The sequence below is a fragment of the Tenrec ecaudatus genome, chromosome 2, assembly GCF_050624435.1.
Source record: "Tenrec ecaudatus isolate mTenEca1 chromosome 2, mTenEca1.hap1, whole genome shotgun sequence".
In the NCBI taxonomy this organism is placed as follows: Eukaryota; Metazoa; Chordata; class Mammalia; order Afrosoricida; family Tenrecidae; genus Tenrec; species Tenrec ecaudatus.
Window position 1 is genome coordinate 72,735,620 of NC_134531.1, and position 15,668 is coordinate 72,751,287.

The 15,668-nt window shown below is 48.5% G+C and overlaps 1 protein-coding gene across 3 annotated transcripts in view; it reads left to right on the forward strand.

Moving 5' to 3' along the window:
* The window catches only part of SV2C (synaptic vesicle glycoprotein 2C), a 310,736-nt gene that overhangs the window by 191,493 nt on the left and 103,575 nt on the right, over positions 1 to 15,668 (forward strand). The window lies entirely within an intron of this gene.

A 15,668-nucleotide genomic window follows, 5' to 3' on the forward strand; every position in this document is an offset into this window, starting at 1 on the left:
AGAAGGCCCTGGGCCTGATGCCCTCAGCCTTCCACTTTGGCTCCAGACAAGCCTCTGACGCACCTTCCACCTTGAGCTGGTACTCCCGGTCCTGGAAGAGAATCTGGAAGGTTGCTTCCCAGAAAGGGGGTGTGGATGGCGGCCCAGTGCTGGTGAGATGGAATGTGGGTGTGGCGGGACATGAGGACCCATCTGGCCGGCTGAGCAGAGGGACTTTATGGTCATCTGACAATGACAGTGCTGTCCCCTCATATCCCCACTCTTGGGCTTGAAAATGTCCCCGGAGACAGACGCTTTTCAGTAGCTGAAGGATGCAACATCAAGTGACCTCATCCTGGGCTGACGAGGCCCTAGGAGAGAGCGCGCTTGAATTTCATCACTGCAGAACACGGGTCTCCCTGTAGGCTCCCTGACACCCACCACTCATGTGTCAGCTTACCGTACCCTGGTGGCATGTATGACATTAGAACATAGGCCACTCGCATTTCAGATAGAGCCACCCATGGGCCACCCAAGGTGGCCAGGTTTCAGAGGCGCTCCCAGACTAAGACAGATGCGGGAGAGAGGCTTAGCGTGATGCTGTGACTCTGACTCATGGGTCCCTATAGGGCAGAGTAGGACTGCCCCACAAGTTCTCCCAGGTTTTCATCTTTATGGACGCAGACTTGCACATCTTGCTCCCCCGTAGTCCTTGGTTCAGAACTCAGAATCTGTGCAAGTTGCCTTTCACTCTTTACCCTACTCCCCCATGGCCACTGGGAGGCAATGAGGACGCAGCAGCAGGAATTAGGTCCCCTTCGACAGCTGAGAGCGGGCATTCTGAGAGTGAACCCATTCTCAAGCCTACAGGCTCCTGGCCTGCCCAAACCAAACCGAACCCGCTGCCGTAGAGCCAGTTCCCACTCAGGACAGAGTAGAACTGCCCCAGGCGGGTTTCTAGTGTTAAATCTTTAAGGGAGCAGACAGCCTCATCTTTCTCCCTCAGAGCTGCTGATGGTTTTGAACTGCTGACGGTGCAATCAGCAGCCAATGCCTAACCCACGATGCCACTGAGACTTCCCAGTGGGCCTGACTATGGGCTGACTAGAACTTTCCTAAGTGGTTTCCTCATCTTCTCCTACAGAAAGGCTGGAGAATTTGAACCACGGACGTTTAGTTAGCAGCCAACTGCTTCGTCCTCTGTGTTACCAGGGCTCCTTCCTGGCACATAGTGAGAAAGAATTCCCCTCCCCCCACCCCCCAGCACACACACACCTCACACAGATACACCAAGCAATGTTTTCAGAACTCAGAATCTGTGCAAGTTGCCTTTCACTCTTTACCCTACTCCCCCATGGCCACCGGGAGGCAATGAGGACGCAGCAGCATTTCATGGAAGCCCCACAGCCTGCGGGGACTGGGAGTTTGGCTGGATCCAGGCCCTTCTCACTGGGAGGGAGCGCTCTCACTCCAGCCCAGCTCTGGAGCTGCAGCTGTCCCGCAGCGCTGTCCGCTCCATTAACCTTCTGCCGTCATCTGCTCTCGGAAATGTGCGCGCACATCAGATGACGCGTTCTGCCCCCTGCCGAGGGCATTCCGGTGCAGAGCAAGGACAATTAGCTAAGTGGGAAGGTTCTCCTTTCAGGGCAGAAATGCCGCAGCCCAGAGCACCCTTGCCTGCACTCAGGGTCTCAAATAGGCCAAGGTGTGTGACTGGGCTGCCCTTCACCGCAGGCCTAACAGGGTCAAGCAGAACCGCCCTGCTGTTCAGACTGACCCCGCCCGGGGTTTCCCAGGCTATCCATCTTCACGGGAGCAGGGAGCCTCCTCTCGCACCTTTGGCGAGGCTGGCGTGGTGAAACTGTTCACAACGTCAGTGCTTAGCCACCAGTCCCACCAGGGCTCTTTATCAGGAGCCAGAAGAGGGCCCCCATGAAGGCAGGTGCCACCTCTGAGCAGTCACCGGGACCTGTCCAGGCTGAGAAATGCACACATTCCCTGCGTTGTCTCCAATCGCCAGTCCCAGCCACAGGGAGAGCGAAGTCCGTGCCTTCCTTCTCCCTAAGAATGACCAGGGACCTGCCTGTGGCCTAGTGCTTATGTGTTGTCCTGCTAACAGTAAGGTCAGTAGCTTGTGTCCACCTGCCGCTCCTAGGGAGAAAGATGGGGCTTCCTACTCCTGTGAAGAGTGTCACGGGGCGGTTCTGCCCTGCCCTTTGGGGTCGCTCTGGATGCGTTGGAACGGACTGGATGGCTGTGAGCCACGTAGTAACTCAGTGCTGCGCTGCTAACCAATAAGACGGCAGTGCGAACCTGCCCGGTGCTCTTGTGAATGTCACAGTCAGGCAAACCCTACAGAGCAAGGAAGTTAACTAGTGAAACTGGAGTCGGGGGAGAGGTAGGGAATGCAGGGGAATGAGCCTCGAGTTGAGGAGCGAATCAGGAAAGGCGTGTCACGTTGTTCATCCCCGGTACATCAGACGGAAGGCCTTGTGGCTAAGGGAAAGGGGTGAAGAGCTGAGTCGGTGCCTGAGCCCGACTGCTCCTGGGCCACTGTGACTGACCTTTGCCCTGTCCATATTCTAGCCAACTTGGTGGTGAGAACTAGGATTGATCCTCACGTCGGAACACCTAGGTCACACTTCGTACTCAGACGGTAGCCCTCCTTGCTCCCAGCACAACACACGCACCTTCGACTTGGATCCTCAGACCCAGCCAGGGCAGCCAGACGGTGTCATGGGGTCCGTTCTGACCCATAAGGACCCCATGCACAGCGGAACAAAGCAGTGACACCCTACCATTGTTTCTGTGCTTGAGCACATTGTTGTCTCCCCAGTGTCATCAGTTCACCTCATGAAGGACCTTCTTCTTTTTCGCTGTCCCTGTGCATGACCAAACGTGATGTCCTTTTCCAGGGACAACATGTCAGGGCGTAAGATGAAGTCTGGTCATCCTGGCCCCCAAGGAGCACACTGGCTGTCCTTCTCCCAAGACAGATTTGTTTGTCCTTTTAGAGGTGCACGGTATTTTCCATATTCATTGGGGAGGACTATTGGCTGGGATGGTTAGGGTTTATGTCATCTTGGGTGAGGCAGGATTCTTCTCTGATATGACCTGGCCTAGGGTGGTCGACTCCATGCTGAGTTCTTCTGTGAAGCAGCCAAGCAGCTGTGGTGAGAACATACCTCCTCAATCTGGTCACAGCCACACCGAACTCCCTGCCCCTCAACGGGGGAAACGTGAGGCCACCGGCTCCGGTGAAAATGTACAGCCTGGGAAACCCCATGTAGGGCCGATACAAACCCGAGAGGCCTCGGTGACAGGGAGCGTCTGCTTAGCCTGGATAGGGTCTGCAGTGAAGGGCAGGTCAGACAGATACTCGGCCTCTCCTTGGATTTCAGGTTTCGTTCGGGTGTGACCTGCTTTGAGTGTAGGCTAACAGTGTGCTAAAGTTAGCTGACTTCTCCTTCTGGACCTGGGCCCTGCATTGGGCTCACCCACCTCCTCTTCCATTGCCTGCCAACCCCAGGAGCCAACCGTTGATTACCTCAGCTGATCTCCGTTTCATTCATCTTGTCCCTCTCCAGCCTGTGGTCTTCCTCCTTCGTCTTCCTGTTTCCTGTTCGCCAAGCCTTGCAGCTGCATGAGCCAGGAAAAGCCTTCAGTGTTTATCTGACACATGGGCTTGAATCAGACTGGACTTGATCCACTTCTACTGCCACATGGGCTTGGATTGGAATGGACTCAATCCACTTCTACCGCTTCCTAAGTCACTTCTTAGAGATAGGGATCTCTCTCTGCCCCCAGACACATACAAGGGTCACTGATTTTGTTTCTCTAGAGAACCACAGCCTGTGGGCACAGAAGGGACAGGAAAGGGAAAAGGAACGACCATGAATAAACTGCACCAAATGGGTAAGAAGATTACACAAGTCAGAACCAAGCACTAAGAGGATGAAAGCTAATGAGAGAGAATCAAGGAAAAGTAACCCAGTGAAACCTCGATTACCCAGAACCCAATGAACCAGAATCTTGCATTCATTCATTTGCTACATGAATGAATAATGACGGACACCTATTCAGGGCGGCGCTATCAGTAGGACTCCCCTCGGTGGCAGTGAGTTTGGTTTGTGGTTTACTACCTAAAATATTTATGACCAATGCCACCCCATCCTGCCAGAGAATGAGAACCTACTGGCAGATATCACTAGCTGACCCCAAGCGTTAAGGGACGGCAGCAGCATCAAGTTCTAGCTAGCTGAGCTCCTGGGGACAGGCAGGTGGGGGCGTGGCCAACCGCATGGGCTTCCATGTAAAGCTGGTCTTCATCCAAGCTGGCGGCGCCATTCTCTTGCTTTGCCGCTGAATGGCTGTCGGTTTTCTCATCTATCAGATGGACGTAATGTTAAAGGGTGTCAACAATGTAAGTGAAAGAAATCCGATGGTCACTCAGTGACATCTTATTCTCAAGAGCTTGTGGAAGCCATGTATATAACTAGCACTGCCTCGTCTGGGTGCTGGGGTAGAGGAGTGGGCAGAAAGCAGTCACGGAGCACAGCACCTGGCGATCCTGGCTGACGGCAACCCTGTCCGACGGGGTAGACCTGCCCTGTGGGTTTGTGAGACTGTGAATCTTCATGGGAGTAGAAACCCTCATCTTCCTCCTGCCCAGTGGCTGGTGGTTCCCAGCTGCCGACGTTGTGCTTAGCATCCAGCGGGTAAGCCACCATTCTACTTGGAACGAAAGTAGGGGCAAGAAGAAAGAAGGGGTATTAGATGGCTCGCCCCTTCTCCTTACTGTGGTTTCTCCAGCTGCGGGCCGATCATTGCAACTTGTGGGAAGGGTTACACTGCATGCACATAGCCTTGGAGCAGGACTTGTAAGGCACTTGCCCACTCCAGAGAGAGCCTGGGAAGATGAAACCCAGGGACCCGCTCCCAGGGAAGGCAGGTCCTGCAGCCGCGACCAGTGTCGCTGTGCTTCACTGAGTGCCACCGCCCTGAGGTCTTGTGCTCCTGTGTCATAGTGGGGCCTGCAGGGGGCTTGTTTTGACACATAAAGAGGCACCATGGGGATTTCTTAATTTGTCCATTTTATGATCGTTCTGTATTTTCCTCTCAACCATGGGTCCTCAGATTTCCTTTATTCTATTGTTCACTTTTCCCTGAAATAAGATACATCAGCCAAAAACAATGACGCGACATGTCTTCAAAGGCTCAAGGAAGGGATGTGAGGTGAAAATACAGACCCAAGAGTGCTGAAGGTATCTGCTCACTTGTGTTAGTGGCTAGTTTCCATTTTTATGGGACTCTGGAAAATGATGTCATCTTTTGCTATTATTATTAATGGTTCTTTTCATAAATATTTATCATTTTCCAATTCAACCATTTTCACATGTGTAATTCAGTGACGTTGAGTACATTGTCCATGTTCCCTAAGCATTAGCACTATCCATTTCCAAAGGATTCCACCATCATTGACCGATCCTCTGCCCCCTAATCAGTAATCCCCCTTTCTCGTTTCCCACCCAGCAACCACTTTCACCCCTGGTAACCACCGTCAAGCTTGGATTTTCAGATTCACCTGTTTCCTTGATGTGAGACTATATAGTGTTTGTCCTTTTGTGACTTACTTCACTCAGCGCGTTTGCCAGGGTTTTTCTGTGCATCCTTCAGGATAGCCACTAGCCAGCTCTCCCACCCCACTCCTGCCCCTCTCCTCATCCCATATGGTGCCTCTCCATTTCAGGGGTCAGTCACTGACAAGCCTTTGGGGGAAGCATGCCCACCAGCTAGAATACAGATTGCACCCCACCAAAACCAGAGACTTCTGGCTGACTTCCTGAGTTCTGGCAAGCACTCTGCACCATTCCACCCCTCTCCCGTGCCTCAGGGGTTGTAGAGTACAGAGGAGCGGTTTCTTGTATCGTACGCGCAGCCAATCAGCATGGGGCTGACATCTTTTCAAGGCAATTTTATTAACATATAACTTATGTACCGTACAATTCAATTAAAACGAGTTGTGCGATTATCACTGTATTCAATTTTGGGACTTTTTTTTCATCCTTGTACTCGTGATTATTGGCTCCGTTTCCCTCCAGCCTCCCCTGCCATGACCCTGAGAAACCATTAATCCAGTTCCTATCTCTGTAGGTTTACCTAGCCTGGATTTCATATAAAGGAAATCATATTAAAACAACATAATAAAACACAGAAAACCCTCGTTCCAAAAGAAAGTAGAAAATAATGATAACTAAAACAAATTAAAAATGGGTTAAAGGGGAAGCAAATGATAAGATGTTAAATGACAAACCCACTACGGAGCTTTCTACTCCTGTAAGTAGTTACAGTCTCAGAAACCCCCAGGGGGAGTGGGAGGCCTAGGGGGAGGGTGTGCTATGAGATGGCATCGACTTGATGGCAGTGAAGTTCTTTGTTGTTGGTGATTTAACATCTGTTGTATAGCTCTGATGACACGGCAGATCATGGGCTGGACTGCCAAACTCAAGTTCAGCAGGGGCTCAGACCATCACTAACTCTCCCATTCAAGCTCATCAGAAAGGATAGGGGGCTGGGTCATGTGCTGAGCCCTCCATGTCCCAGGCATTGTAGCAGGCACATGACTTTCTACACATTATCTTATCATGGGAAAGGGGGCGCTAGGAAACTGGCAGTTCTTCCTGCTATTCTGTTGGGGTGAAGGACTGTGCATTGCTATGTTGCCAGGTGACCCTGTTGAGCTGTGGTTTCTAAGCATGGCACCTTCCATCCCTCACACAATCAGATGATGCCTACAAGCCACATTTCCGAATAATGCTGTTAAATGCAGAAAATAGGATTGTAAGTGAACCTATTGTTGCAAAATATGTTTATGAACACATTAAGTAACAAAGACTTGGTGACAGATATACCATAGTTTTGCATTAATGATAAGCATGCCCAAAACAAATCCATTACGTTCAAGTCGATTCTGATTCATAAGCATAGAGGGTCAAGATGAACTGTGCTTTCTTTTTAATAGAAGCCACATTTCAGTCCTCAGAATCCCCCTTTCATTTCTTCATTATCCTTATTAGGATTAAGATTGACTGCATATACAAGGGGGACCACACACAAGATAAGAGTTTGACTTAATTGATGAAAAAGAAGTCTGGATGGAGGTGATGGGGGCTACTATGGCAGCTCCATGGTCGTCAAAAGACCCCCATTCCTTTGTCTTGCTGTTCCACCATTCCTAGCACGGGCCAACCATCATCGGGGACACATTCTCGCTAGCAAGAAATGGGAAGGATGTAGAAGCGCAGGCCCATCCTCCTATAAAGAATCTCCTTCAAAATATCGCACACTCACATACACACACACACATCTACTTAATCTCATTGGCAGAATATCAGCACATGACCATACTGCAAAGGAGTCTTGGAAATGTATCATGACTTCTATTCCAAGTAGCAAACAAAATAAAATCAAACTCACTGCCCGCAAGTCAGTTCTAACTCATAGCGACCCTATCAGGGTAGAACTGTCCCTATGAGTTTCAGAGACTAAATATTAAAGGGAGTGGAGAGCCCCATCTTTTTCCTGTGGAGCAGCTGGTGGTTTTGAACTGCTGACCTTGTGGATGGCAGCCCAAAGTGTAACCACTATGCCACCAGCAAAGAGTTTACAAATCAGAGCACGGGGGCTACTGAGAGACACCTGGTCATCTGCACAGCAGCATCTTGTTCTTGCTCTAGAAAATCTCCATGCAGTTCACAACCAAAAGCTTATTGATTGTCTTCTGTATTAGGTTTGGGGTACAAAACCTGAACCAGAACAGGGATTTATTAGAAGGCTTCTAGGTCGCTCAAAAAAATGTCCTGAAAGTCTGGACAACAGCAGGAACCAAAGAGTTCTTCTTTCAATCCTTAGCATGGACCTTAATCATAGTCCCAAGTTCAAGCCCTTACCCTCACACTCCCTACCTCCAAATAAAGCACGTCCAGTTTAAGGAAAATCTCAGCTCAAATGAATAGCTTTGGTGTCCAGCACACCGAGAGCTTTTCTGCTGGTGTGATTTCTACGAGTCTTGCAAAGGAGTTGTTTTGTTTGCAAGGGTGCGATCCTTGGAGACACCCACTGCTGCTGGAACAGCGTCCTTATGAAAACATGGCATTGCTCATGTAGACCAGCTGCTCCTGGGCCTTCATGCAGATAAGGTGATCAGCACACATGAATATGTGTCAGAGAAAGAAATCTAGGCGTCTTCCCCTAGAATCCCCAGCCCATCGTTTGGGTAGTATGGACTAGTATGACCTTGGGCTTGTGTGACCTGGAGTGCCTGGACAGTCCAACTAAAGCTGCCTTCTAGGAATGTAACTCTCAGACTAGATGCTAGTGTCCTGCCCCATGTAAATCCTCAGATATGTTTCAAAGTGAACCAGACTTCCCAGGTCCTCAGAGTACAATCGACTAGACTCCTGAGCTATGCCCAAAACACATGTGAATCCCAGCCCGTCTGGCTGACTAGATGGCTCACAAATCCTGGAAACTTGGCCAAAGATGTCTTCACCTGCTATACATCCAGGTGGCCATGATCGACTGATGTTGAAGTTTGACTTGAGAACACATAGTGAGGAGAGTACAAAAACAAATTAGTAAAATAAAAATGGCAACAATACCCAGTGCTGGTGAGGATGTGGAGAAACTGGCTCCCTTGTGCACTGTGGTGGGAAGGCAACTTCGTAAAGTCACTCTAGAAAATAAATGACCCGTTTAACATTAAACACAGACCTAGCATATGATCCAGCTATCACACGGTTGGGTACTTATCTCAGAGACAGGGAGCCCTTCATCCACACAAAGATCTCTAGGTGATTGCTCACAGCACCTTTACTTCCAATAGCTCAAAACTGGAAATTAAAGCTAAATATTCTATAATAGGTGAAACAAAATATAGTTAAACAAGCTACCGCATATTTATACCAAGAAGTTCTACTACTCAGTATTAAAAAGAACTAAATGGTTGACCAATTAAGATACACACCACCTTGGCTAGAGGTCTTGTCTTAGGTTTTAGTTGCAAGTAACAGAAAGCAACTCCAGGTAACTGAACCAGAAGAGGCATTTTGCAAAATGAGAAAAAAAAAAAAGCCAGTCTCAAAAGGCCCAAATGGTCTGATTCCATTGACAGGACAGTCTGAAGATGACGTAATTACAGAGCTGGAAAACAAATAAATGTTTGTCAGGAGTTAGGGGTGATGGGTTAGAGAGGAAGGGGGATGTGGCTACGAGGGAGGGAAAGCCTTTTTCATGATAAATAGCTTCACGCTTTGGTGGTGGACGTATATACTTAAATGGGTACTAAACTGACACGAGAGGTAGTGACATGGAGCTACATCAAACTGACAGAGAACACGGGAGATTAGAATTTAGGACCTTTTCTGACCCTCAGGAGCCCTGGTGGTGTAGTGGTTACATGTTAGGCTGCTCAAGGTCAGCAGTTCAAAACCAGCAGCTGCTCCTCAGGAGACAGAGGAGGCTTTCAGCCTGGGAAACTTACAGGAGCCCTTCCACCCTGCCCTGGATGGTGACCGTGAGTCTGGATGAACTCAATGGCAGTGAGCTTGAGGCGTTGGTTTTTCTGACCCTTGTTTTTTCAAAGACTTCTCCAAAGAGCCGCCCAGAGGGTGGTTTGGAACCACTTGAGCTGTGTCTGCTCTGTACAGGTGGTGTTGCCACAGCCCCTCACAGAGCCTCCCAAGACCTCTGCTGCCACCAACAGCATGCAGAAGGTTAATTGTTAAAACAGACTGTGCTGAAAAGCATACCAGTGGGAGGGGGTGTGTGCAGAAGAGGCTTTTACATCGCCCACCTCATAACCCCAACTCCCTCAGTTCTCATTTCACATTTGCTGTTTCCTTCGAGGACTGCCTGCTCTCTTCCCGCCCTACAAATAACTCCACTGGCTCCTGACTCTTTCCCCAGGAATCTAACCTGGCCCCCCACCACCACCACCTCTTTATTATGCAGAGACCTCTGCCCCGCCCTGCCTGGAGACCCTCCCCTGGGATCCTATCCATCAGAGCTGCCAGCAGCACCCCCTTTTGATATCCCTGAGGGTTATTCTTGGCCTCTTTTTCTGACGTATTATGATTATTATTAGATAGCTACTATAAACCAAACTCAGAAACACTGATTATTTTTTCCCTCCATAAAGTAAGGTTTGATGGAAGCCTCTGAATTTCCCATCTCACTTCTCTGCACACGGCTGTATTATGAACGAGACAAAGTGATTGTGTAGGTACCTGTGTGCGTGGGTTCTTTCGTAAAGAGCTCTCTGGAAAATACCTCGCTGGGCTGACTTCATCGTTAACCTAATTAGATCCTTTATCCAAAGCTTGACGATTAGCACCAGTGCCACTTCGTGCTAACTAACTGCTGTGTTCTAAATTAACTTTCACCTGGAGGAACAGAGAATGCGTCATCGTGCTCTAAAAGGCTCTTTGCTGCAGCACCAGGATCATTCCTCGGCTTCCCATGAAGAATATTGAACTGGCTTAGAGGACAAGAGAGACTTCTGGATTTTGTGAAAAGTGTGTAGCTGATTCCATATGCACTGTGGGACCCCAGAAGGAATGCTCTCTTCACTTGCCCAGATTGTGAACGTGAAAGAGGTAGAACTAATCGTGCCCCCTCCCGTGTGTGTGCATGTGTGTGTGTTAAAAGGACAGTGGACTTTCATTTGTACAGATTAAGTCACACTTCTTTTTCGCAGTGGAGGCCCTGCTCGTGAATGACCAAGCAGTGAGTTCCCTATTCTCCTAGGGGCTAACTTGGTGGTTTTGTCTCCTGATGTTGTCTGTTAGGCTCAGGGTAGGCTAGGCAGTCCTTCAGCCTAATAGTTTTGCCCACCCCACCCTGTCCATCCCCATCCCTCCACCGAGGTTAGCTTCTAGGCTTCAGGAACAAACCACCCACTCCTAGAGCCCCTGGAGCCTGATGTTTTGCTGATTAAACTACCCATAGCCATTGTGCAGAATCGGTCTGACACATAGAGACCCGGAGGACACTGTGGAACTGCCCACACAGGCTGTCACGCTTACAGCAGCAGACTGCCACAAGTTTGTCTCCTACAGGGAGGCTGATGGGTTTGAGCCTACCTTTTAGTCAGCCACCCACCTTCCAGTTAGAAGCTGAGCATTTAACCTCTGAGTCACTAGGAGTTTGGGTCCCAATAACTAACTAGGCTAAAGAAATAACTTTCCACTCGGTGCCCAAATGTCGAAGCACATCCCTTCCTCGACTGGTCAGACTGGAATATTCTCCTTGCATGGAGTCACATAGCCTCCTGGCTAAGGTGTCAAACTAGCTGGAGGAGAGACTTCCAGGCAGAAGGCAAAGTGGGAACCGGGGACAGTAGTTTCCATCTGGCCTGGGACAGTCAGTCCTCCGGGGCTTATCGTTAAATTGTTCCATAATTGAATAGCTTTCATTGGCTGACCCTCAGTGAGAGTCTTGGGCTGACACTTTGATCTTGGTCTGATGAGGTGGCCGGAGCACCGCCCCCCCGCCCCCCCAGGAAGCTTGCTGCTGCTCCTGGAGGTGCTCATCCTACGTTGTCCTGTGGCTGCTTGGAGCCTCCGAGCTGCCTCTGAAAGGGTCTCTGTGTGGAATGCACTGCCAACCACGGACTCTTCACATCTACTCTGAGCAGAGGGTCTCAGAGAGTGTGACACCACTCTAAATGTGACCTCGCCACCCAACTGGTCCACACTGGGACTCCGGATGTAACAAGTTCCTACTGATGCATAATTAATTAGCTGTCTGGACTAGCCCTGAAGGTATCGATTCCTAAATGAAGACAAAGTTTGAGATCAACGTATATGTTTGCCCGGATTCTCTGGAGAAGCAGAACCAGTGACAGTTATAGGTACAGGTATCCAAAAATGGCTTACACTGTTGTAAAAGCAGGTACGTGCCAGCCAGGTTCAAGTCTGTGGATCAGACGGTAAACTGAAGCCTTCTCCTGACTCACGTAGCTGCATGTATGGTAGTTGTGGTGGGGGAGGGGGGACGGGTTGGAGTGAAACAGGAAGCAGGAAGACCACTGGCTGGTGGATGCTGTGTCCAATGGATCCTAGATTGACCCATTGCCGACGGCTCCTGGGATCCACAACCAATGTGGCCAGAGGTTGCCAAACCAGGTGCAGGATTCAGATCCAGGAGAAGAGACGAGTTTCTACGTAAAGTCTGCTTAAAGGGGCATTTCTTCTTGCTGCATCAAGGCTGCGACCTAATCATGAGGTCTGTCCTCCACCACCAGGGCTGGCTGCTCACAGGGTTGGATACATGACAATAGATCCCTTTATGGAGTTGATGATATTGTGTTAGATCATATCAAGGGGATTACTGGCAAATTACTGAAAACCCTGTCCCAGCCAAGTTGACACAAATATCATAAAGCATAACAAAAAACAAGCCAAACCCACTGCCATTGAGTGAATTCCAACTCATGGGGACCCTATAAGACACACGGTTGTACTGCTCCCTAGGGCTTCTGGGACTGCAAATCTTTGAGGGAGCAAACAGTGACTTTGAACTGCCAACCCTGTGGTTTAGCAGCCCAACACTTAGACTTCTATGTCGTTAGGGCAACGTTGAAAGCATGATACCAGAGACAAACAAGCAAATTTGTCACCATCGAGTCCATTCTGATTCAAATAGCTGATTCTATTTATTCAAGTAAGTAAATTCCTAAAGTGGTCCTTCTTGGGATCGCAAATTGCTTTTTCCGCAGGAAGCTCATGATTTTGTATGTAACATCGGAGCACGTCTCCTCTTGAGGAAAGAATGGATTGTGTCATCCTCGTATGCCTCATTCTCATGATCACTCCTCAAGGAGCTGCTTAGCCGTGGAGCACACAAGACAAAACGGAATCCCGCGCATCTTGCAGAAAGACACTTGTGAAATGAGTGCGCAGTCACGGAGGTGGGAGTTCAGTGGCCCCAACCGGCCTGCAAATCTGGCAAATCCAAGGGAAATACAGCAAAATAACACCAGCTGGTCTAGAGCACAGTGGGGTGGTTGCTATCGAGCTTCATTCAGCAATTTATCCCTCTAACAAGCAAATGCTGGTGCCCTGTAGGTTAACCCGCGATTGGGAGTAGAAGAGATGGTCTGCTTAAGCCATTTGTATCTTCCTCAGACCAGTCTTCTCAATAACGATCATCATAGCTAAATGAAATAAGCAGCTAAGGAAATGAGTGGAGGTCTACATTATGTCACCAGGAAGTGGATCTTGGGCTGTACCTCCATTAAAGCACAACCCACTGGGATTGAACCTTCAGTTAAATGGCTTGCTGCACTTCAAATTTTGAGTGCTGACATGAGAAGGCAGCAAATGCCCTTAATGGGTCTCCAGTCTGTGCTGGCTCCGTGCTGGAAGCCCGGCTGCTTCTACTCTCAGGTGAGAGTGTAGGGAAGCTCCTGGACTGGGGAAGCAATGAAGAGCCCTGAGGCAAAACCTTGCTTCATGGCTGTCCTGCCTTAACCCACAGGTACAAAGTGCCCCCTTCCTCAAATACAGCGATGGAGTTGAGAGTTCACTGTGCTGGGGCCACTTTGAATCCTGCTATGTTCTCTAATGTATGCTTTGTGTTACTGGAAGAGCAGCAGGTGTACCACCTAACTCATTTGGTGGAGGAATGGGACAGAAAGAGAAGATGAATTGCGAAGAGTTAGAGGGGGGTTTTGGTTTCCTTTGAATTCATTGTTTCAGACTGAGATGACCAATTTAAATACCCGAGTGATCAAATCAGTGGCATAAATAGATGAAGCAGCCAGAAATAAGAACTGGAGAAAATGGAGGAGCCTATGTCTTCTTTAGAGGTTCAATTGCTGTCCTAGTTTTCTGGCAAACATACCACAAGTGCATGGCTTTAACAAACAGAAATGCATTCTCTCACAGTTTAAGCGACTAGAAGTCCAAATTCAGGATGCCAGCTCAATGGGAAACTCTCTCTCTCTGTTGGCTCTGGAGTGAGATCTTATCATCAATATTCCCAGGCATCTCTTAGAGACTTCCACGTGTCTTGGCATCCATCTTCCCTTGAGTCTAGGAGGTTCTCTGTTCAGGGATCTTGGGTACAAAGGACATTCTCAACCCACACTGCTTCTATCTTGGTGGCAATTGGTTTCTCTGATCTCTGTTCACTTTTTTAATCCCTTTTATAGCTCATCCAAGATTGACTCAAGATATAACCTAAACCTGTGGATTGCACCCCGCCACTTTAACATGACTGCCTCTAACCCTGCTGCATTAACTTCACAGAGGTTAGGATTTACAACACGCAAACTAAACACATTATATCCTAAAATGGAAGGTAATTATATAATAGTGAAGACCATGGGTCAAGTTGACATCTATTGGGAGGGGGCGGAGGGAAAGGGAGACAAACAATTCAATCCATAATAGTTTCTACTGAGCTGCAGTCGATTCTGTCCATGCAGAAATTGGAGCTCAATGTGACCAGATTGGAATGATCAGGAGAATGTAGAATTCTGGAGAGTATATACTTCTTTCAGGATTTGCTCTCTCCGTTTTTCAGCCATTCTTATAAAGATGGAGTTGACATGTTTGTTGGCAGAGTAATTGCACCCCTAAAATATGCACATCCTAATCTCCAGAATCTGTCACGTTGAAAACAGAAAATAGACTGAAGATGGAACTGAGGTTGCTAATTAAGTGAATTTAAAATAGATTACCCTGGATTATCTGTGTAGGCCCAATGTGATCAAAAGGGCGTATCTATCTGTGATGCGGACCTTCTCAACACGATCGCTAAAGACAAAGCAGGTGCATAAGCAAATGTGGTGAGGAAAGTTGGTGGTGTCTGGGGTCTTCAAGGCTTGAAAATAAACAAGGGGCCATCTAGCTGAGAAGCAACTAAGCCCACATGAAAGAAGCACACCAGCCTGTGTAATTGTGAGGTGTCAATGGGATCAAGTATCAGGCATCAAAGAATCAGAACAAAAAGTCATATCAATGTGAATGAGGGGGAATGCAAAGTGGAGACCCAAAGCCCATCTGTAGACAATTAGACATCCCCTTACAGAAGGGTCACAAGGAATTAACGAGCCAGTTAGGGTGTAATATAGCACAGACGAAACACAACTTTCCTCTAGCTTTTAAATGCTTCCTCCCCTATCCCCCGCCCCCGACTATCATGACCCAAATTCTACCTTACAAATCCGGATAGACCAGAACATGTACACTGGTACAAATATGGCATGTAATTCACAAATATATCATACAATTCAATAGTTCAGTCATATCGAGAAGAGTTGTATAATCATCACCATAATTGTAGAACAGCCTTCATTCTTTCACTCATCGTTATTAGCTCCTGATTTCCACCCCTGATTTTTAAATAGTTTTAATTAAAAAAATACATATTGGTTTCATTAGTGTTTCGAGATATTTCTGGACTCACTGAGGCCAAATGCTAAGTCTTAGTCGTGTGCATGGCACACAAGTGGACCACTGCACAGGGAGTGCTCGGTTCCATTCGGCCAGAGAGCCCTGGGATCGCTGCCCTCACTGCACACCTCATCAAAGACACTTGCTCCCGGTTATAGTCAGGTTTATTAACTAAGCTTGTGCAGTGGGATGATGATTTTCCCTTGTGCGTCAACATCTTTAGGAATG